Source organism: Syngnathus acus, chromosome 19, assembly GCF_901709675.1.
Source record: "Syngnathus acus chromosome 19, fSynAcu1.2, whole genome shotgun sequence".
NCBI lineage: Eukaryota > Metazoa > Chordata > Actinopteri > Syngnathiformes > Syngnathidae > Syngnathus > Syngnathus acus.
In genome coordinates, this window is record NC_051103.1 from 1,220,010 (window position 1) to 1,243,788 (window position 23,779).

General features: G+C 45.7%; 3 long non-coding RNA genes across 3 annotated transcripts; 2 read left to right on the forward strand and 1 right to left on the reverse strand.

Moving 5' to 3' along the window:
- Positions 1 to 1,524: 1,524 nt before the first annotated feature.
- Positions 1,525 to 23,123, forward strand: LOC119137936. Its single transcript, XR_005101043.1, has 3 exons — positions 1,525 to 1,535; positions 2,052 to 2,056; positions 23,018 to 23,123. It is a non-coding gene; the product is annotated as an uncharacterized LOC119137936 (long non-coding RNA).
- LOC119137925 lies at positions 6,733 to 18,486 on the reverse strand. The gene is made up of 3 exons (XR_005101033.1): positions 18,475 to 18,486; positions 15,160 to 15,162; positions 6,733 to 6,954 (listed from the first exon to the last, which is right to left on the reverse strand). It is a non-coding gene; the product is annotated as an uncharacterized LOC119137925 (long non-coding RNA).
- On the forward strand, positions 17,107 to 22,692 carry LOC119137942. Its single transcript, XR_005101049.1, has 3 exons — positions 17,107 to 17,119; positions 21,193 to 21,198; positions 22,501 to 22,692. It is a non-coding gene; the product is annotated as an uncharacterized LOC119137942 (long non-coding RNA).
- Positions 23,124 to 23,779: the final 656 nt, after the last annotated feature.

Below are 23,779 nucleotides of genomic sequence, written 5' to 3' on the forward strand. Positions count from 1 at the left end.
GCTCTCCAGCACTTCCTCCAGGGACTCCAAGAAGGGTGGGTACTCTGAGCTGCCGTTTGGTGCATAGACACAAACAACAGTCAGGACCCGTCCCCCCACCCGAAGGCGGAGGGAGGCTACCCTCTCGTTCACCGGGGTGAACCCCAATGTGCAGGCGCCCAGCCGGGGGGCAATAAGTATACCCACACCTGCTCGACGCCTCTCACCGTGGGCAACTCCAGAGTGGAAGAGAGTCCAGCCCCTCTCGAGAGGGCTTGTACCGGAACCCAAACTGTGCGTGGAGGCAAGTCCGACTTTGTCTAGTCGGAACTTTTCTGCCTCGCACACCAGCTCGGGCTCCCTTCCAGCCAGAGAGGTGACATTCCATGTCCCAAGAGCCAGCTTCTGCAGCCGGGGATCAGACCGCCAAGGTCCCTGCCTTTGGCCGCCGCCCAGGTTACACTGCACCCGACCCCTTTGGCCCCTCCCACAGGTGGTGAGCCCATGGGATGGGGGACCCACATTTCCTCTTCGGGCTGCGCCCAGCCGGGCCCCATGGGCGAAGGCCCAGCCACCAGATGCTCGCCTTCGAGCCCCGCCTCCAGGCCTGGCTCCAGAGGGGGGCCCCGGTGACCCGCGTCCGGGCGAGGGAAAACGAAATCCATTTGTGGTTTTCATTATAAGGGGCTAGTGTGAGCCGTGCTTTGTCTGGCCCCTCACCTAGGACCCGTTTGCCATGGGTGACCCTACCAGGGGCATGAAGCCCCAGACAACATGGCTCCTAGGATCATAGGGGCACGCAAACCCCTCCACCACGATAAGGTGACGACTCTAAGAGTCCGTTAACCTAGATCTGTGACGGGCTTTGTTGACGTTCATGTGGCTGAACGTCTTCTCACACACGTAGGTCGAGCCAAATTGTCCACTCTTTTTTAACATTCGGCACTCAGTGTCCACCTTTCTTTTCTTCGGGCCCCTCATTTTAATGGAAGGATTCCAGGGGAAGGTTTGTGGGTGGCATTAGCATAAAACTGTATCTGAAAGCTCAGCGCGCGAATTACGAGAATACTGACGTCACACCCTACACTCGAAATTTGGCACTGATACTACTGAGTACGCACACGCACTTGTGAGTGTGCACCGAGCTTTCTGACACGGCTCCCGGGAATAAATGCGCTTCCCCATCTACTGGGGAAACATAGTAATTGCAGGGAAAATGACTCCAAAAAAAATTAACAATACAATTTATTCAGGTTTGGCGGGACGGATTAAACGGCCCCGTGGGCCGGATGTGGCCCGCGGGCCGTAGTTTGTCCATGTCTGGTCTACACTATTTGTACTATGTGTCTTTTCTGCATCCATTGCAGCCTGGTCATCCTGGAAGAGGGACCCTCCCATCTGTGGTCTCTTCTCAAGGTTTCTCATTTCCCCTAGTTGGAGTTTTGAGTTTTTCCTTGCCCTCCTGGGAGAATATTTGTCATTTTTCACACGTCCTGAGTGTTGTTAGTCACCTAAATGTTGAACAGAGGCTGTGATGTACCGAAGTCAAATTCTTTGTTTGGCACGCTCAAACATGGCGAATAAAAATTCTTGAATCTTTACTGTTCACAACTAAAACTAAATGTGTTCCATCAACTTTTAGTTCCTTAATATACAATGATGGTATTTATTTACAGATTGAAGGACGTCCACCTCCTTCAATGTTACACGTGAATGCACATACAGAGAGAAGTTTTATTCATTTTGATCAGGCTACATGAAGCAAAATATAAAGGTGAATGTAATTCTCATTAATGGAATAAATTACTCCTTTTGACCAGCAGGGGGGTTTGTGTGCACATGAAACCTCGAGAAATGAACCTATTTGCAAACCGTTTGGTGGGAAAGCCTCGTTAGGGCTTACAGATTATTTTGATCGTATGATTATGTTGGAATGTAGACTAGAATTATTAACTTTGTTTAACCCTTCTACCTTTCCTTGACTCTGAAAAGTTTAACCATTCAGTTGTTGAAACTTTCCAAATGGTGTGGAAATATTCTTGCTTAGTTAGTCATCTAAAATGCTCCACTAGTTTCTGTTTCCACGACCTTGTAAAACAATGAGCTGGGACCCTCCGCACTGATTAACCAGTTGCTGAGGTGACCACCAAACATGTCCAATGTCACCCCACCCTGCTTTCTCTGAATAAATACTCTCTTGCAAGAATCCAAAGTCAGACCTCATTCGATCATCGCTGTACGCACAGCAACGAATGACTCTCCACTTGCAAGTGCTCAAAAAGGGCATACTGTCTCCCGTGTGGTTCTTGCAAAAATAAGTTCGAGTGAGCACCACTCAAACATTTTGTTGCCGTGACCCGGATTCTCTCACACCCGCCATCTGGCCGACGGAGGACGACGTGCTGCATTGTCGACAAGCCAGCGTCCATTAGGAGGACCTGGAAAAGAAAGACCTGGGAAGAAAATTCTTCGCTGGGCCAGCATCTTACGTCTGCCTTCGTCTGACAGAGGTGGATTGACGGGAGTGCAATGAACCAGGGGACAAGTAAGTTAAAGCACTAAAGTTGTGTGATTGTGCTGTTGTGAAACGCGTACAAGTAAAAGTGCACATGGAAAAGTACAAGTAAATAGGCAGGACAGAAGATCTTAAGTCTTGTGGAAGGAGGGGGTGTTGTAGAGTCCCCCTCCGGATGAAGTGGCTCTTCTGGAGCAGTGGTTCTCAAACTGTTTTATATATTTTTGTAAAATCTCACGTACCCCCTAGAGTACCTCCGTGTACCCTCATTTGCCAACCACTGTTCTAAAGAGTACTACCGTACTTTTCGGACTATAAGTCGCGGTTTTTTTCATAGTTTGGGTGGGGGGGCGACTTATACTCAGGAGCGACTTATATGTGGTTTTTTTCAAAAATTTTCAAAAAAAAAAAAATGAAACCGCGATAAACGAACCGCAATGTAGCAAGGGATTACTGTAATTTGAATTTCAAGTGACGTCAGCAGCGCGACGTCGCGGTCAGCAGCGCGACATCAGCAGCGCGACATAAGCAGCGCGACGCGGCGTTGTTTACATAAAGGACAAAGATTGACTCGACGGAGCTCTCTTTCACTTCTGTGGATTGAAGTCGGGGGCCGGCGCTCGGCCGGGTGGCTGTCCAGGGACGGTGGATGGGGCTCGGACAATGCTTTTACGCACGCCCGGTCCTACTCTACAGAGCTGTCTTTCACCTCCGTGGATGGAAGTCGAGGGCCGGCGCTCGGCCGGGTGGCTGTCCGGGGACGGTGGATGGGGCTCGGTCATGGCTTTTACGCACGCCCGGTCCTATTCTATGGAGCTCTCTTCCATTTCCGTGGCTGGAAGTCCACGCCGCCACACGCCTGGAAGTTTGTTTTGTTAAATAAAGAGCCGTTTACCAAACCCACGTCTTTCCTTGAACTTTGTTAACGCTACAATATAGTTATATAGTAGATCTGTGGAATAACGACGAGGCTGACGTCAGGGCGCATGGACGCGCGGCGTTGTTGACAAAGGACGAGGAATTTGATCGATGGATTTAATGATTTAGAGTGCACAGATGGTTTGATAACATTATTGCTTATATAATAGTTATTTGATATATAATTTATATATCGTTATATGGGCCTGTGGAATATTTTGAAGTGCAAGAGCCGTCAGCGGCGCGCACGCATTGTTGACAAAGGACGATTGATGGATTTAATGAATTGGAGTGACACAGATGGTTTTATTAACGTGTTATTTATGTAATAGTTTTTTGAATAACTCTGAATTTTACGTCAGGGCCGTTCTCAGCTCTCAGTTTGTGTTTATGTCACGTTAGCATACCTATCGTTTAGCCTGTTGTTGCTCGTTCATGACTGTTCTTGGTGTTGGATTTTGTCGAATAAATTGCCCCCCAAAATGCGACTTATACTCCAGAGCGACTTATATATGTTTTTTTTCACTTTTTTGGGCATTTTATGGCTGGTGCGATTTATACTCCGGTGCGATTTATAGTCCGAAAATTACGGTACTTCGCGTTGGCAGGGCTGGGTAACAGGACTGTTGTCTTTAGTTCCCAGGGAAGGAGGGGGTGCTCCGGATGAAGCAGCTCTTTTTTTTAAAGAGGACTTCGCGTAGGCAGGGATAAAAAACTTGTGTGGTTGAGAGTGACTGGTAGGATAAATTGACTAAAAACAGTTCTAGCATTAATCCACGGGAATAACATAGGTTGGAAATTTGTTGAAAGGTCAATTTAAACCTGCATTGAGGATCCTCAAAGAAAAAAAAAAAACTTGAAAAAAATTGGAAAAACTAAAACTACTAAAATTAAGATGGGAAATAAGAACGGTAAATCTCTAGCTCTTGAAGGAGATGAGAAGTACATGGCGAGTAGATTTCTTAATTGTATGCAATACATGCCAAAGTGGAAGAAAAAAGTATGGAGTACAAGGAAAGTTGAAAGTTGAAATGTGGAACATTGTGGTAGAACTTTTGGAGGAGAGTGTGGCTAGGAAGCCAAAGGGATTGAGAAAGGAAAGAAAAGAGAGAGAAGTGCATTGTGGTAGAGTGTGGTTGAAAGCTTCACAAGAGAGAAGAGAACAAATTCAAAAGACAAAAAATAGAAAGATAAAAAGTGATGAGGCCGCTATTCAATTAAGATTTGAAAAAGAATTCAGGTTGCACAGTGGCATCCCATTCAATGATGCAGCTGAGAGTGCTTATCAGCAACATCTTAAAAATGCGCTCGTCACTGGTCTCCCCCCTGAATTAGGCAACTGGGTGAGGGAACACTTGGTGGAAGCGGACACTGCTTGTGTTACAACAACCATGCAGTGGGCCAGAGATGCTGACAAAGTGATCAAAAAAAGCGAAAGTTCTGATGTATTTCATCTAGATGATGATGGTAATGATCTAGATGAAGATAGTGTGTGTGTGATGCGAAGTGCAGTGGTGTTGGAGTAGTAGTGCTCGTAGTTACTGCATGTTGCATGCTTCTTCCTGCTTGCTACCTTCTGCTTTCAGCTACTGCCGCCGGCTAGCCCCCTGTTTCCGGGGGCGAAAAGATGAGCCGAGTGCGTAAGTCTCCTCAGCCGGTACATAGCCTCTCCACCGTCAAGACTTCTGCATGCCTCCTCGTGGCCACACATGGTACTTGGGTGCCTCACAGCTCCAGGCCAAATTGCAGGGGATCGACCGGGTCAGCAACAGTGGGCCCCTAGGCGTGACGTACAGGCCCACCGGCGCGTGGATGTCCTGGCGCCCGCTAACCACTGTCCCAGCTATGGGTGAAATAGCACTCCCGCTGCCTTGTGGGTATCGTCTGGAATGAAAAGGCTAAGGGAGAAAACCCCGACAGAAAACCCGGCTCGGACTCCGTTAGGCAGACTCATGCTTTAAAAAAGCATTGTTCTTGCAACTCCTGCAGCCAACCTGATGCCAAATGTATCGGTTCACCGTTCCTTTGGATGACAACAGGAAGGCCGAGAGGGAAGCCCTGATGCCTGGGAAACTCAAGGCTTCCATAAAACTTGCCCAGGCTTCTTGTGCACTGGAGAGGAAACTTCAGCTCCACTAACCAGTGGAGAGACAACACGGGAGGTTAGCAGTTACCGGTTATAAGCCCTTTCTTATTGGCGTAGAGTATGGGTGCCAGGGGCTACCTCCGACGGTGGGAGAGATGTTTGGTCTCATTGGACAGCTACCGCCCGCCTCAAGCTGGGCAGCCCCCAGCCAATAAGGTGCTTTCCCGCCACAGCCTGCCTGCTTCATTGGGTGCTTGGAGCTCAGGGATCTATCCTAACAAGTAAATTTACGCACCAAGCAACACAAGGAAATTACCGAAGATTCCAGCACTACGCCTGGGGTGCTGGAATGTCAGGACTATGACAATGGGCTCAGCGACAACCTACAAGAAATTAGTGATGTCCGTAAAACTGCAGTTAGAAACAACGAACTCCTGAAGCTCAGAATTGACATCTCGACCCTCCAGGAAACACGACTCCATGGATCTGACTCACTCAAGGAAAAGGACTATACCTTCTTTTGGCGGGGGAAGCCCCCTGAGGAAACCAGGGAATACGGAGTAGGGTTCGCTGTCAGGAACACACTCCTGGGAGCAGTGGTACCACCCACAGGCGGCTCTGAGAGAATCCTGGCTCTCTGCCTCAATACATCCATGGGACCTGTCCACCTAGTGAGTGTGTACGCTCCAACACTTATCTCCCCCCAGGAAATAAAAGAAAGGTTTTATGATGAACTCGAAGCGACTCTTAAAAACATTGCCAGCCGTGAACAGCTCTACCTACTTGGTGACTTTAATGCTAGAGTCGGAGCCGATCGTGACTCCTGGCCATCCTGCTTGGGACACCATGGCATCGGTAAGCTGAATGAAAATGGGCAGCGACTTCTGGAGTTCTGCACATATCACCACCTCTGCATCACCAACACATACTTACAGACCAAACCCATTCACAAAGTCTCTTGGAGACATCCACGCTCAGGTCACTGGCACCAGTTAGACCTGATCATAACACGCACTTCTGATCTCAGAGGCATCCTTTAAACACGCAGTCTCCACAGTGCAGTCTGCGATACAGACCACTCCCTTGTGTTCTGTAGAGTCAAGCTACAGGCAAAAAACCTACACAGATCCAAACCAAAGGGAGCCCCACGCATCGACAGCAGCAAAACAACTGACCCAACCAAAGCTACAGCCTTCCTCTGTGCCTTAGAGCAGTGTTTCCCAACCAGTGTGCCGCGGCACACTCGTGTGCCGTGAGAGATGTTCAGCTGTGCCGTGGGAAATTGTTCAACATTAATTACGGAGTGCATTATAAACAGGATTGCAAAACCACTGGTCAGTTAGCGCAAGGCCTGGTCAGTCACTTGCTAAACGTGCATGCGTGGCAAATCAGAGAATCTTGAGATTACATGTTGTGGCATCGGCACATACTCAGTTTATGTGTGTGTTGCTGTGTGCTTTTACTAACAGTGACACTACGACGGCTGTGGTGCGTTTTCGGTCCGATGGAAATCAGAGCATGTAGTTCAACGGGAGAACCTGGATTGTTCATTTTTCACCAACATAAAATACACAGTCAAGTCAAGACACCTCGACTGTGATAGCCACTCAGCCGCTGTCAGAACAGCAGAGCGTCTTTAAAAGTGACTTTGTTCTTATTGTCGCAATATTTATAGAGCTAGTCTAAAACAGTAAACAGTTATATTGATTCTTTTGGATTTTGACCACAATCACATTCAATAGTTTATTCCTTACATTGTCTAAAACCTTTTTTCAAAAACTCACTTTCATTTACAAAAGAAATACAATTTAAAGAATATTTAGTATTTATTTTTATTCTCCATACATATATAGGAATAGAACTTTACGTCTTTTGTTGTAATATAACTGACTTTAATATAGAAGCTGGTGTAACACTTAACAGATTTTTGTTGGTGGTGTGCCTCGAGATCTTTTCCAATGGAAAGGTGTGCCGTGAATGAAAAAAGGTTGGGAAACACTGCCTTAGAGGTCTCCCTCCACGGCGCACCCCTGTCCAGCTCCGCCCAGCGGTACTGGGATGGCTTGAGGGATGCCATACACAGCACGGCCCTGTCGGTCTTTGGCAAAAAGCAGGGAAAGCCAAATGACTGGTTCAATGCCAATTTAACATAATTGGCACCGATCCTTGAAGAAAAACGCGTCGCACTCACACATTACAAGCACACTCCAAACACCAAAACTCTACAGACCCGCCGATCTTCTAGGGGGAAACTCCAACAAGCCGCTAGATGTTGTGCAAGCTCTTATGCCTGTGCTGGAAAGAAGGCTCTGTCCCACAGGACATGAGAAATGCTAACATCGTCACCTTGCACAAAAACAAGGGAGACAGGAGTGACTGTAACAACTACCGTGGCATCTCCCTACTCAGCATTACCGGTAAGCTCTTTGCTCGAGTTGTACTAAACAGACTCCAAGTCCTCGCAGAGAAACTCTACCCAGAGTCACAGGCAGGGTTCAGAGCAGGAAGATCAACTCTGGATATGATTTTCACCCAGAGACAGCTGCAGGAGAAGTGCAGAGAACAACATAAACCTCTCTACATGGCTTTCGTTGACCTTACCAAGGCTTTTGACCTGGTGAGCAGGAGCGGCCTTTTCCAACTGGTGGAACGGATAGGTTGCCCGCCAAAACTCCTCAGCATCCTCCAGTCCTTCCACACTGACATGAAAGGTACTGTCCAGTACGATGGGTGCACTTCTGAGTCCTTTAACATCCGCTGTGGTGTCGAACAGGGATGCGCGCTGGCACCCACTCTGTTTGTGATATTCTTCTCTCTCCTCCTGCGCCAAGCCTTCGGAACATCAACTGAGGGAGTTTACTTACACACCAGGACAGACGGCAAACTATTCATCCTATCCCGACTGAGAGCAAAAACCAAGATCAGACCACTCACCATGTTGTTTGCTGATGATGCAGCATTGGCAACACACACTAATGAACACCTGCAGATTCTCCTAGACCGGTTCAGCCAAGCATGTCAGGACTTCAACCTGACCATCAGCCTAAACAAAACCAAGACAATGGGCCAGGGGACCACTGTCCCACCCTCCATCACCATCAACAACTACACACTGGAAGCTGTAAGCAGGTTTATCTATCTTGGGTCTACCATCACCTGCAATTTGTCACTCGATGCCGAGGTCAGCAGCTTGGGAAAGCAGCTTCTACCTTTGGAAAAGTGACACCCAGAGTATGGCAGAACAGCAAGCTCACCATCCATACAAAGGTGCAAGTGTACAGGGCCTGTGTCGTCAGTACACTCTTGTATGGCAGCGAAGCCTGGACTCTTTATGCACATCAAGAGAGAAGGTTAAACTCTTTCCATCTGCGTTGCCTGAGACGCATACTGGGCATCACCTGGCGGGACAGGATCACAGACAGTGCAGTCCTGGAGAGTGCACAGCTCCCCACGATGCTCTCCCTGCTGAAGCAGCGGCGTCTCCGTTGGCTGGACCATGTCTGTCGGATGGAAGATGGTCGTATGCCAAAGGACATCTTATATGCAGAGCTAAAATCAGGCAAAAGGCAAGTAGGCCGCCCACTGCTCCGCTACAAGGATGTCTACATACAAGACCTCAAATCCTTCAACATCAACCCAGCCACCTGGGAAGACGTCGCCCAGGATCGCCACAAATGGCAACAGGCTCTCCGAAACGGGCTGCAGACCTACGAAATCACCCTGGCTCAACATCGAGAAACAAAAAGGAAGTTGAGGAAGCAGCAAGCCACCATGCCCCCACTTTCACCGGATCCGGCCCACACCTGTAACATCTGCGGCCGTGTCTGTCTCTCACGGATAGGACTCACCAGCCACAGCAGACGCTGTGCAAAGAACACCTAACCTCCAGACACAAGAAATCTATGGTCTTTCGAGACTGTGATGCCGATGAGATGAAGATACAACGGTCTTCTTCCAAAGTTTCCAAAGGGGCAGAGGAAGAGTTAGAGACCAACAAGGTCGCAAGCCACCGATCAAATCAAAACCCCCATCAGATTCAGAGAACTGTTGGAACTGTGGGAAACATGGACACTGGTCAAGAGAGTGTCGTCATAAAAAACAAAACCCATCAAAGGGCGGAGGAAGAGGCAGAGGAAATGTCACATTTTCAGCATGACAAGCTTCCTCCCCTTTGACCGCTTATGCTCATACAGAGAAAGAAATAATAGATGTCCATACAGCAAAACATGTCATTGTCAGATTATTAGAATTTTTTTTTAGATTATTAGAGCTCCTGTCCATACAAGAAGTATGACAATGCTGTTTGTATGCCCAATGACAAATGACCAGAGATCAAATTGTGTGCACACTAAAGTTAAAATCTGCAAATCAAGTGGTAAAGAAAAAGTCAAAGTCAAAGTCTGCTTTATTGTCAATTTCTTCACATGCCAAGACACACAAAGAGATCGAAATTACGTTCCCACTATCCCACGGTGCCAAGACATAGTACACAATATACATACAAGTAAACAACACAAAAAAAATAAAAACAAGAAGGCACAAACAATGAATAAATAAGAGTGATGAATAAATAATAAATAAACAAATAACATAATAAATAAGAGGAGCAAAAATGGAGCAAGTGTGCATACAGCAGATAGTCAGAATATAGCGCAAAAGTACAGGACGCCACGCAGAAGGGGGGAGAGAGTTCAGGATCCTAACAGCCTGGAGTATGAAGCTGTTGGTGAGTCTGGTGGTGCGGGAGTGCAGGCTCCTGTACCTCTTCCCAGAGGGCAGAAGATCAAACAAAGAGTGAGCGGGGTGACTCACATCACTCACAATCGTGGTCGCCTTGCGGGTGAGATGGGAGGTGTAAATGTCCTTCAGGGAGGGGAGTGAAGCACCAATAATCTTACCAGCCGTGTTCACTATGCGCTGCAGGGCCTTCATGTTGTATTCAGTGCAGCTACCACCCCAAACAGCGATACAACTGGAGAGGACGCTCTCAATGGTGCCACGGTAGAATGTAGTCATGACGGCCGGAGGAGCACTTGCTCGCCTGAGTTTCCGCAGGAAGTACAGGCGGCGCTGAGCTTTCTTCGCCAGTGATGCGGTGTTGGTGGACCAGGAGAGGTCCTCACTGATGTGCACCCCCAGGAATCTGGTGCTGCTCACTCTCTCCACCACAGCACCGTCGATGGTCAGTGGCAGGTGTTGGGTGTGACCCTTCCGGAAGTCAACAACAATCTCCTTGGTCTTGTTGACGTTCAGCAGGAGGTTGTTGTCTCTGCACCACGTGGCCAGAAGGTCGACCTCCGACCTGTACTGAGTCTCGTCGCCCCCGGTGATGAGACCCACCAGAGTCGTGTCGTCGGCATCAGAGGCGTAGCCAGGAATTTTTCCAGTAGAGGCGCACGCCCACAGGAAAAAAAATCGAACATCACCCACGCCTTTCGCTGATCGCTAAAACAACATCCGGGTCCGGGAGGCAAACGGTGAATGGATAACATCGCGCACATAGAATAGCGCAAGACCGAAAGAAAAAAACGGCATGAAAATGAAGAATCGAAAAAGCTCGATTTTTTTCAACCGGGGCGCAGGGAGTCCTAACCGGGGCGCCGCACCGGCTCGCCCCGGCTTGGCTACGCCTCTGGTCGGCATATTTCAGCACGCGGTTGCTACCGTAAGTTGCAGTGCAGTCATGTGTCAGCAGGGTGAAGAGCAGCGGACTGAGCACGCAGCCTTGGGGGCCCCCGTGCTCAGCGTGATGCTGGCGGAGATTTTGTCGCCAACACGTACCACCTGAGGCCTCTGACAGAGGAAGTCCAGTAGCCAGTTGCAGAGGTAGGTACTGAGGCCCAGCTTGTCGAGTTTGCAGATGAGTCGTTGTGGCACAATGGTGTTGAAGGCAGAACTGAAGTCCACAAACAGCAATCTCACATACGAGTCCCTTCTCTCCAGGTGGGTGAGGGCCGAGTGGAGGGCACAGCAGATGGCATCCTCAGAGGACCGTTTGGCTCGGTACGCAAACTGGAAGGGGTCTATGGTGGGGGGGAGAATGGATCTGATGTGCTCCATGACAAGCCGCTCAAAACACTTCATGATGATGGGCGTCAGTGCCACGGGGCGGTAGTCATTGAAGCAGGACGGAGCAGGTTTCTTCAGCACAGGTACGATGGTGGCAGCCTTGAAACACGAAGGGACGATGGCCTGCTGCAGGGAAATGTTAAAGATGTCCGTGAAGACACCCATCAGCTCCCCAGCGCAGTCCTTCAGCGCTCGACCCGGGATGTTGTCAGGGCCCGCCGCCTTACGGGTGTTGATAGCGGCAAGCGCCCTCCTCACGCTATCGGCAGAGAGGCACAGGGGCTGCTCGTGTGGAGGCGGAGGGGTCTTCAGCGGGCAAGTGCTGTTCCGAGCGTCGAAGCGAGCAAAGAAGCGGTTAAGATCGTTGAGCAGACGGATGTCGCCCTCACAGCTCTGCGGCGCGGGCTTGTAGTCCGTGATGGTCTGAATGCCCTGCCACAGGCTCCGTGCGTCCCTGCTGTCCTTGAAGTGGGCGGTAATCTTGCAAGAGAATGCCCTTTTTGCTTCCTAATGCCCCGAATTTCGAGTGGGTCACATCATTAATGCACTTCGTGATGTAAGAGGAAACAGAGTCAGTATACTCCTCTATGTCCGTCCGATTGTTGCAAGTGGCCGCCTGCTTAAACATTTCCCAGTCAGTTGTGCCAAAGCAGTCTCGAAGCGCATCAGAGGCACCCTCAGGCCACACTCTTACCCGCTTGCGAACCGGCCTGGATGCTTTCACCATTTGTCTGTATGCGGGCAAAAGCATAACAGTGATATGGTCAGAAAGTCCAAGATGGGGGAGGGGGGCGGCTTTGAAAGCTCATTTATGTGTAGAGTAGACCAGGTCCAGGAAGCTGTCACCACGTGTTGGAAAATTAACATGCTGGTGAAGCCTCGGAAAAACAGACTTCAGGTTAGCATGATTCAAATCCCCAGCGAAGATGGTGAAACCGTCAGGGTGCGCCGTCTGTTGTTCACTGACAGCCTGGTACAGTTCACTAAGAGCCGCGATCCTGTCGCCTTCGATGTTGGAAGGCGGGATGTATACCGCGACAAGCAGAATCGCAGTAAATTCCCTTGGCAGGTAAAAAGGACGGCACTTAATGATCACAAACTCCGCCAGTGGCGAGCAGTGCTTGCATACCACTACAGAGTCCCGGCACCATTCGTCACGGATGTAGACGCATATTCCTCCTCCTCGCGATTTTCCCGCTTTTACAATGGCCCGGTCCGCCCAATAGCACGCTAGCCGCTCCAGATGCACAGCAGAGTCCGGAATGTTGACAGTCAACCAAGTCTCAGTGAACACGAGCACACAGCAGTTACGCACTGTCCGGTTCGTAGATCTCAGCAGGCGAATGTAATCCATTTTGTTGTCCAGCGATCGAACATTCGCCGGAAGAATGGAAGGCACGGCCGGGCAAGCTGGGTTGGCCGCCAGCCTGGCCCGGACGCCTCCACACTTGCCCCTCTTCTGCCTCCTTGCACACCGCAAATTGCTTCTAAAAGATAAATAAAAAATTAGAACGTGCTGTCCTCGTGTGCGTGGGCGGGACCAGCTCATGATCAACTGCAGGAAATGGCCAGCCTGTGACGAATCATTGGTGCTGGGACCTACCTTTCGCGCGCGAGAGCTGTGCATGTGTGTGTGCGTATGTGTTAAAATGATGAAATTGGCTAAACTTTTAGTGCAAAGAAATTGCTAGACTTTGGTCTATCCAAATTGCACCGCAAAACAGAAACAATTTTGAAAAATAAAAATGAGCGGAAAAGAGAGAAATCTGTTTGCAGGCAGAAACCGATCCACACTAGTGCATGTTAGTGTCGAGCCCTCATGAGAAATTCGGAAAAAAAAGTCAGAACATGCTTTCAGGAATTGGAAGAATCAAAATTATGAATTTAAGACAGTGACGCTACCCCTACCGCCCTGGACTCACAGAAAAGAACCTGTGATCGAACTCTTTTGGATTAATCTCAATGTGACTGTTGAAGGACGACAGATTCCACAAGTGGCCGAAACAAAAAGGCTACCTGGAATGGACTACACGTGTTTCATCCAAGAAAATGAAACCCACGAATGCATTAACGACTGCTCTTCAGGAGGAAACTGGATGGGAGCTTTGGACATCACCGCTGAGTGCCAAGATAGGAGAGCCATTTCAAGGCGTCAGGGCTCTCCTACCAACATGGCTGCACCATCGGACGGGACCTACTTCATACAGAATGGCTGGTGGCTTTGTGGTCACAAGGTTTATCCGATGCTGCCCGCCAACTGGACAGGAGTGTGTGCACCAGTGTGGGTGACAGACCACACCTACAGGATACAACATCATCAGCTGACGACAGCACACAACTCTTCTGGACGTCCACGCAGGGCTGTTGCAACCTTTGACCCTCATGACCCTGTCTGGGGTGCGAATGTTCCAGACGACCATAATGTATGGTCCGTCGGAGACAAAGTTGTGCATGCGCTTTTTCCTTGGATCGGAGTTGGAAAACAAGCACTCTACATCAAGACACTGAACTATCGTTTTCAATCCTTTGTGAATCTTTCACTGCAAGTCAATGATGGACAAAACAGAGAGATTCAGGCTATTGGGCTAATGGTCTTGCAAAAAGGATGGTTCTGGACTTGATGACTGCAGAGCAAGGTGGCGTGTGCCACATCATTGGGACTTCCTGTTGCACATACATTTCAGGAATTAATGACACTCACATCAACGACGCCGTGAACTCACTGAAGAACTTACAGCAGGCCATGTCAAAAGACAAAGTCCCACATCAACGGGATTTCTTTTCATAGCTATTCTCTGGCAACTAGTGGCAACTGCTGTTGAAATTTGTGACTCCTGTGCTTGTTGTGCTGGTGTTGTGCTTATTTGCGACCTGTGTTGTCCCATGTTTGAAGTCTGCTGTATCAAGATCTTTGTCTTCTACCATGGCACAGGTGCAAATACAACATATCAGAGATGTCAAATGTGCTGACTATGACGCGCTGCGGAAAGAAGATTGCGATGATGCTGTTTAGCCGTACATATTTTACAGACACTTAATGATTTGACCATCGAAAATGCTTCGCAAGTGATGGGTACAATGATGTGCTGTTTCTGTGTGTTTTCTTTTTATTATTTTTTTTCTTCATTATATTTTCTTACTTATGTTTGATTGATCGGGGTTGGCATAATCATATGATGAACAGGAGGGATATGTTAGGGTTTACAGATTATCTTGATCGGATGATTATGTTGGAATGTAGACTAGAATTATTAACTTTATTTAAACCTTTTACCTTTCCTTGACTCTGAAAAGTTTAACCATTCAGTTGTTGAAACTTTCCAAATGGTGTGGAAACATTCTTGCTTAGTTAGTCATCTAAAATGCTCCACTAGTTTCTGTTTCCACGACCTTGTAAAACAATGAGCTGGGACCCTCCGCACTGATTAACCAGTTGCTGAGGTGACCACCAAACATGTCCAATGTCACCCCCACCCTGCTTTCTCTCAATAAATGCTCTCTTGCAAGAATCCAAAGTCAGACCTCATTCGATCATCGCTGTACGTACAGCGACGAATGACTCTCCACTTGCAAGTGCTCAAAAAGGGCATACTGTCTCTCGTGTGGTTCTTGCAAAAATAAGTTAGAGTGAGCACCACTCAAACAGTAAGAGGATTGAAGGTAAAAACAGTTGTATGTTTTAGTCCGTGTACTTTTGGTATGAGAGAACGGGAAATGATCCCATCTTTGTGTTTCATTTTAAAATTTGTAATTTCATAACTTTATTCAACACAAATCAGGAAAACGTTGGTGCGCATCCCAACCTTAAATTTCCAACAGTCTCCGTAGAACGACTCGATGGGTGCAATATCTGAGAACCGGATGAGAGCTCTGTTCCCATCCGTTCCTGCAGAAACCAGCGACATGTGGACCGAACTGAACGACCTGGTGCTTCCCGGCACGTTCGTGTGGTCGGACCGCCACGAGGTGACCTTCACCCACTGGGCCAGCGTGTCAGCCTCGGCAAACACTCTGTGGCTGTGTTACGGCAGGTGCGTGCTCAAATCAGCATTTGGAAGATGAATAGCTTTGCGCTCCACTGAAATTGATTGTTTTCTTTCAGACTGGAAGATGGAAGCTAATGTCTTGCGCCCAAGTCAACAGCTTCATGTGCAAAATGCCCACAGAGCATTTTCCAATTGCCTCATCGAAGCCACAGGTGGCGTCATAGAGTCCACCTCGCGGTGTCAGTTCCAAACATCCCAAGACCAATCGAAGTCCATGGAGAAAATTGACAATGCAAGCAAGACATCGAAGACGAAAATTTAATGCCCTTCCTACTCTGCTCAAAATAAATAGTATCACCATTTTAACAGAAAAAACACAAAAACAAATGTCACTGACTAAGATTGACAACATAGCTGTACAGCTGCTGCGAGAAGGCCTGGAGAGCGAACTTATCTTATCATAAGTGTTTTTGGCATTTAGCTTAGGTGTTATTAGCCAACTAGATGTCGTGTCCAGATGCAATGTGAAGAAGAGTGCTATGTTCACTAAGAACACTCGACTCTACTTGGTTTGTCCTTTTCTCTTTTTTTGCGTGCTTGACAACTTTGACTGCCTTTTTGTAAAGCTACTGACTCAAAGAGCAAAACACATTGTACAGAAATTCCAGTGCTTTCAAAGAGCCCAATCGTAAGAACGTGAGACAAGAATAGTTTTGAAGCTGGAATGAAAGGTCCAAAGTCAATTATTGCTCTCGTTCATTGTTTTGTTTTTACTCATGTCGTGTTGTCTTGTCCTCATCGCCCTTTAGAAAGCGAGCCCAGACTTGACAGCTTTTTGTTTTATTCTACAAACCGGATTCGGTTGAAGTTGGGAAATTGTGTAAAATGTCAATAAAAACAAAATACAATTTGAAAATCCTTTTCAACCTATATTCAATTGAATACACTACAAAGACAACATATTTAATGCTCAAACTCATAAACTTTATTCTATTTTTCAAATGATAATTAACTTTGAATTTCATGGCTGCAACACGTGCAGTAGAAGTTAGGAAAGAGCATGTTTACCACAACGTTACATCACCTTTCCTTTTGATAACACTCAATAAACATTTTTGGAAGAGAGGAGACTAATTCTCTTAGCTTCTCATGTGGAATTCTTTCCCATTCTTGCTTGATGAACCGCATCAGTTGTTCAACAGTCCGGGGTCTTCCCTGTCGGAATTTATGCTTCATAATGCGCCACACATGTTCAATAGGAGACAGGTCTGGGCTGCAAGCGGGCCAGGGAAGAACCTGGACTCTTTTACTTCGAAGCAGCGCTGTTGTAACACGTGCAGAATGTGGCTTGGCATTAAATAAGCAGCGGCGTCCATGAAAAAGACGTCGCTTGGACGGCAGCATATGTTGCTCCAAAATCTGTATGTACTTTTCAGCATTTTTGTGTTGCCTTCACAGAAATGTAAGTCACCCATGCCATGGGAACTAATGCACCCCCATACCATCACAGATGCTGGCTTTTGAACTTTGCGTTGATAACAGTCCGGATGGTCCGCTTCCTCTTTGGTCCGGAGGACACGACGTCCAGTGTTTCCAAAAACAATTTGAAAAGTGGACTCATCAGACCACAAAAGACTTTTCCATTGTGCATCAGTCCATTTTACATGAGCTCAGGCCCAGAGAACCCGGCGGCGTTTCTGGATGTTGTTCATAAACGGCTTTTGCTTTGCATGGTAGAGTTTTAACCCGCACTTACTGATGTAGTGACAAACTGTATTGACTGACAGGGGTTTTCTGAAGTTTTCCTGAGCCCATTTGGTGATATCCTTTACACACTCATGTTGGTTTTGAAGGCAGTGCGGTCTGAGGGATCGAAGGTCACGGTCATTCAGTCTTGGTTTCCGGCTGTGTCGCTTACGTGCAGTGATCTCACCAGATTCTCTGAACTTTTTGATGATATTATGGACCGCAGATGTTGAAATCCCTGAATTCCTTGCAATGTTGCTTTGAGAAATGTTGTTCTTAAACTGTTCAACTATTTTCTCACGCAGTTGTGGACAAGGTGGTGAACCTCGCCCCATCCTTGCTTGTGAATGACTGAGCATGTTTGGGGAGGCTCCTTTTATACCCAATCATGGTACCCACCTGTTCCCAATTAGCCTGATCACATGTGGGATGTTCCAAATAGGTGTTTGATGAGCTTAAATATATTGTCTTTGTAGTGTATTCAATTGAATATGGGTTGAGAAGGATTTTCAAATCGTTGTAGTTTGTTTTTAAAGTCTAGTCAAGTCAAGTCCCAATGACCGTCACACGTGATGAAATTTGTCCTCTGCATTTAACCCATCCCCATGTGATCTTGATCCATCCCCTGGGGGAAAGGGGAGCAGTGAGCAGCAGCGATGCCGCGCTCGGGAATCATTTGGTGATCTAACCCCCCAATTCAACCCTTAATGCTGAGTGCCAAGCAGAGAGGCAATGGGTCCCATTTTTATAGTCTTTGGTATGACCCGGCCGGGGTTTGAACCCACAACCTTCCAGTCTCAGGGCGGACACTCTACCGCTAGGACACTGAGCTGAGTTTTAATGTTGCCATGGTTTGAACCCACAACCTTCCAGTCTCAGGGTGGACACTACCACGAGGCCACTGAGCTGGTTATCTACATTTTACACAATTTCCCAACTTTAACCGAATACGGTTTGTAAAATGTAGAAAAATCCAATTCTTTGAGTAAATCCAAGTTAATCCAAGCTCGCGATCTTGCGTCTAACACTAAGAGTCCAGCAGCTGAAAAAACTCCGATTACTCGAACGCCCACATGCTCCTGGACAAGTTTTCTGTGGGAAGGAGCCCTCAACTGTCCCGAGCTAGCACTCTTATAGACAGTTGGCCTCCCCCCACTCGCCAGGCATCACCTCACTGGCACGTGAGGTGCCCTCATGGGAATTTTGGGAATGTTACTTGAGAATTGCAACCGCAGCGATTGTGAGATTTGCTTTTTCAGCTGATTCCCTACCATGTCAGCTGGAATCTACTGCTGGTTTCAGTGGCCTTCGAGAAGGACTGCTAACGGCTGGACTTTTTCTGCCCATACTGCGAAAGACTCTTAGCGCCCCTGGCCGTTACTTCCTTTTTTCCCCCAATTATTCCACCGGCTTGTCACAAACAACAAATGTGACCTTTCCCCTACATTCAATGAATGAAACACCTTTCAAACTTGAATACATACATTTTAAGAATATAACTTCAATAATCCATAAATGTAAATCATCGTTGGTTTCACACGACATCTCTTTGATCTGAACAGATTGTACTTAACTCTTAACAAATCATCACTGTGGAATAACCATACTGATTTAACATTTATAACAAATCATTACTGTTGAAAAACAATACTGATTTAACATTCTTAACAAATCATCACTGTTGAATAACCATACTGATTTAACATTTTTAACAAATCATCATTGTTGATTAACCATACTGATTTAACATTTTTAAAAGTTAAAGTCCCAATGATCATCCCACACACATATCTGGGTGTGGTGAAATTTGTCCTCTGCATTTCACCCATTCCCATGTGATTTTGATCCATCCCCTGGGGGAGAGGGGAGCAGTGAGCAGCAGTGGTGCCGCGCTCGGGAATCATCTGGTGATCTAACTCCCCAATTCCAACCCTTAATGCTGAGTGCCAAGCAGGGAGGCAATGGGTCCCATTTTTATAGGCTTTGGTATGACCCGGCCGGGGTTTGAAACCACAACCTTCCAGTCTCAGGTCGGACACTACCACTAGGCCACTGAGCTGGTTAACAAATAGTTGTTGAATAATCATACTGATCTTACATTTCTAACAAAACTGTTGAATAACCATACTGATTTAACATTTTTAACAAATCATCATTGTTGAATAACCATACTGATTTAACATTTTTAACAAATCATCACTTATTAAAACAAGAATAATTTCTCATTACACACAACCATAACTAACCTGTGGTTGTGGGCATTCCTACTTTGACATTCGGCAGTACAACAAGCTGTTACTGAATATATTTGAGCTAAGCAACTAAATAATACAAAAGGTCTGAACTTGTGAATCTCTATCTATGCCACTCAGAACAGGCATCGTCAAGGTTTCTGGCACCACCCTGTGGTTGGATTCTGCAATTGCAGCAAGGGCCATTTTTCTGGGAACAATCCAATTCCTACACATAGTTGGCACCATCTATCGCCCCTCTTGGTCACGCAACCCGACACTTCTGATTAGAGTTCCTCAGTTGGCATAAGGACGATGTATACATTTGACCCTCCCTTTTAAAAAAATCTAGATTTGGTAGTTGTTTTCACCATTTATTTTTTGTGAATATGGTATTTATCCTTGACAATTAGGATATTAACTAGCAATGAAATGTCTTTGGTAAGTTTAGATTTGTTTGAAAGAATGTCTTCGATTGTGAATTGTTCCAGGCCATCAATTTTGTTACTCAACCAACTGCGTACCTCCTTCCAAAAGTGATTGCATATAGTGCAAAGCGAAAACAAGTGTTCCGTTTTTTCTGTTTTCTTTACATAATAACCACAAATCAACCTCAAAACCAAATCCACCCCTCAAACTATTTAAGGATCTTAAATTGCATATCTTTCACTTTTGGTGTTTCAAGATTCAAGAATTCAAGAAATGTTTTGTATGTATTGTTTGATTGTCTAATATTTAGTATTTGACTTTTCTATTATAATCACAGAATATTTTACCTTTAATAGTTTGTGTATTTGAGCTTTAGTATTTGTTATCACAGTTTATGTCTGTAATGTTCAACTCCCCAATTCTTAAGGTTGGAAGATTTATTTGGACATTAGAAAAAATGATTGTATTTTTTATCATTTGTAATAAAGCTGGAGGGATAGCTTCATGAATTTCTGTATATTCTTTTTGCGTACAATACAATTAAAATGTGTTTCTCAGATCCTGCAATTGTAGAATTTCTCCTTTTGTCATGTACAAAGAAAATTCCATGGTCAAACCACCTTTGGTTGAACAATGACTTTTTGTTTTAACACAGTTGCTCTATTATTTCACAAGGTGGCACAATGAGGGGTGAAGTTATGGGTAAACACTAGGGGTGTAACGATTCATCGATACACATCGATTAATCGATATAATGCTCTACGATTTATTGGCATCGATGCTAAACGTAAACATCGATTTATATCGCCGTGTTTGACCTCGGACATTAGACACGACTTTATTTTGAAATCCAGTTCATTGTTGCTTGCTTCCTCTTTCCGGGAGCAGTACGCGGCGTGTTGTGTTGTGAGCAGAGCAGGCACGTGAAAGGGGAGCCGACAACTACGCGGCTCCTGGGCTGGTGCTATGGCTAGTGTCCAGGAAGACGAGGAAATTCGCTCCCCTTTGGGCTTCAAGTCATTCGTTTGGAAGCACTTTGGATTCCAATTAAAATTATTGTAAATAAATAGTTCAGTAATGCACTTTAAAGTTAATGGTATTACAAAAAAAGAAAGAATATTCATTTTTCTTTACTTATGAGAAAAAATATAGGAATTTGATAAAGTTCAGTGTTAAAATAAGCACTTTGTATACTACAATACTCTTGTAATTTCCTAAATAAAGACTTTGCAGTACCTTGTTGATTTTGCGTATGAATTGTTATAAATCAGGATATTGTTCTATATTTTTTATTTAAAAAAAAAAATATATATATATATATATATATATCGATCGTGGAGCACTATATCGTGATGTATCGTGAATGAATCACAGCAGGCTTTAAGATATCGGCAAATATCGTATCGTGTATCTTTGTATCGATATGATATCGTATCGTGACAAAACCCGCGATTTACACCCCTAGTAAACACCATTTTCCAATACTGTAAAACTTGTTTATGAAACTCAGACATTTTAACTGGTAGTTTTGAAATTTCAAAATCACATTTCAGCCAAACGTTTAGCCCACCCATTCTCTTGAAGATGTTATATGGGATATGATACCATATAGAAGTTTGCTTGAGCATAAATTCTTTTCACCATTTTAATTTAAAAGTCCCCATCATAGCCTCAAAATCCATAGTTTCAACACCTCCCATATTGTATTCTTTGACTTGCTGGGATTTTTTCACAGTGCGGTTTATTTCTCCAGATGAGTTTGTATATAATTGAATTCATTTTCTTAACATTCTTATGATCATCTTAGAGGGATTGGCATGGATATATCAATTTAGAAACACCTTCAGCTTTCGTTAACAAATTCTGTCCAAAAATAGAGAGATCTCTACTCAGCCAATCATTTAATGATGTTTGCATTTGATCGACTTTTTATTTCATGTTCAACGCTTCCCTCTGTTTTTCATCTTTTATCAACTTAATCCCTAGATATTTAACTTTTTTTTTAACAGGGATCGACATGATATGTGTGTCAGTACACTTGTAGAGCGAAAGTAATTCACATTTATTTATATTTCCGTGAAGACTTGAAGCTTTTGAAAAGCCTGAGATAATTTGCAAAGCCATGTCAACAATGGATTTATCCTTCAGGAAGAAAACTGTGTCATCTGCAAACTGGCTTAAGGGAAACTCATGGTGAAAAAAAGTTATGCCTTGAAAATCTGGATGAAAATCTGATATTATAAGATATGACAATAGCTGTGTACACAGAACGAATGATTTGGGACTAATCGGACACCCTTGTCGTATTCCATGCATTACCATAATTCTAGGTGTACACCCTGGGTTCAGCGACACATAACTATAGATGTCTGTCACGCCCATGCCAGAGCACGCTCGGCCGTCAACTTCCCTCAGCCACACCCCTTCGTTATCGTCCTGTCTGTCACCTGCTCCCTCTTGTTACCTGATGTATTTAAACCCTGCCCGTGTGTTCCTCCTTGTCGGTGTCTACGGTTCTGTTCCGTCCCTGTCCGTGCCCAGTGTTCCTGTCGTCTGGTTTTCCCTCGGTCTGTCTGGAGGCTCACGGTCAGTATTTTAGCCTTGTCCAAGTGGACTTCTGTTGGTCGGTCTGTCTGTGTCTGCTGGCCGTGAGTCTCTCTCCCGTCTGTGTCATCGGTTCCCCACCTACCTCCATGTTACCTCAATAAACCCTGGTCCAAGCTGCATTTGGTCGCCCTGCTCCATTCCGTTCCTGACAGATGTCAGTATAAAGCGTTTTGATTCCTGAGCAAAAGTTCTTGTCAAATCCAAAATATTCTAACGTAAGAAACAAAAAAAATGATGTTCTATAGAATCACATAGGGGTGGGAATCTTGAGGCACCTCACGATTCGATTACGATTCAGAGGCTACGATTCGATTATAAAACGATTATTGATGCATTTTTAATTTATGTATATGATGCACTTTTTCCACATTTCTTTGTCTCACTGAATGAGCATTCATCATTTGCAGTTCAAAAAAACACTGCATTTGTAATAAGAAACAAAGTTAGTTAGTTAGGCCTTTTCATTCCTTTCGGAACATAGGCCATCGATGAAGAGTTTCCACCCTCGTCTGTCTTGTGCCATTTCCTCCAGCTGTTTCCACGACAGTCCCATCTTCTTGACGTCCAGCTCTGTGCTCCTTCTCCAGTTGTTTTTGGGTCTCCCTCTGCTTCTTTAGCCTTGTGGGTTCCATGTTAACGCCTGTTTGGATATAGCCATGTTGTTTTTCATCAGGGTATGTCCTATCCAGCTCCACTTCCTCCTCAAAACCTGTATCTCTATTGCTTCTTGTTTGGTGCGGTCCCCTAGGCTGGTGTTGCTGATGCGGTTGGGCCAGAAGATCCTGAGGATGAGTCTTCGGCGATGGTTAGTGAAGGTTTGCAGTTTAGCGGTGATGTGTTTTGTGGTCCTCCATGTTTCTGATCCATATAGCAGCACTGTTTTGACGCTGGAGTTGAAGATTTTGAGTTTAGTATTGAGTGAAATGGTTTTGGTTTTCCAGATTCTTATCTAATATGTTGAAAGCTGTTCTTGCTTTCCCTATTCTTGATTTCACATCTTCCTCCGTTCCACCGTCCACTGCAATTAAACTTCCTAGGTATGTGAATTTGTCTACCTCTTCCAGTGGGCAGCCCCTGAGGTTGATGGGGTTTGTGTTTTTGTTGTTTACTCGCATTACTTTGGTTTTTGCTCCGTTTATTTTTAGTCCCAGTCCTGCTGCTGTTTTTTCGAGTAGTTGAGTTTTCTCCTGTATCTGTTGGTGGCAATATCGTC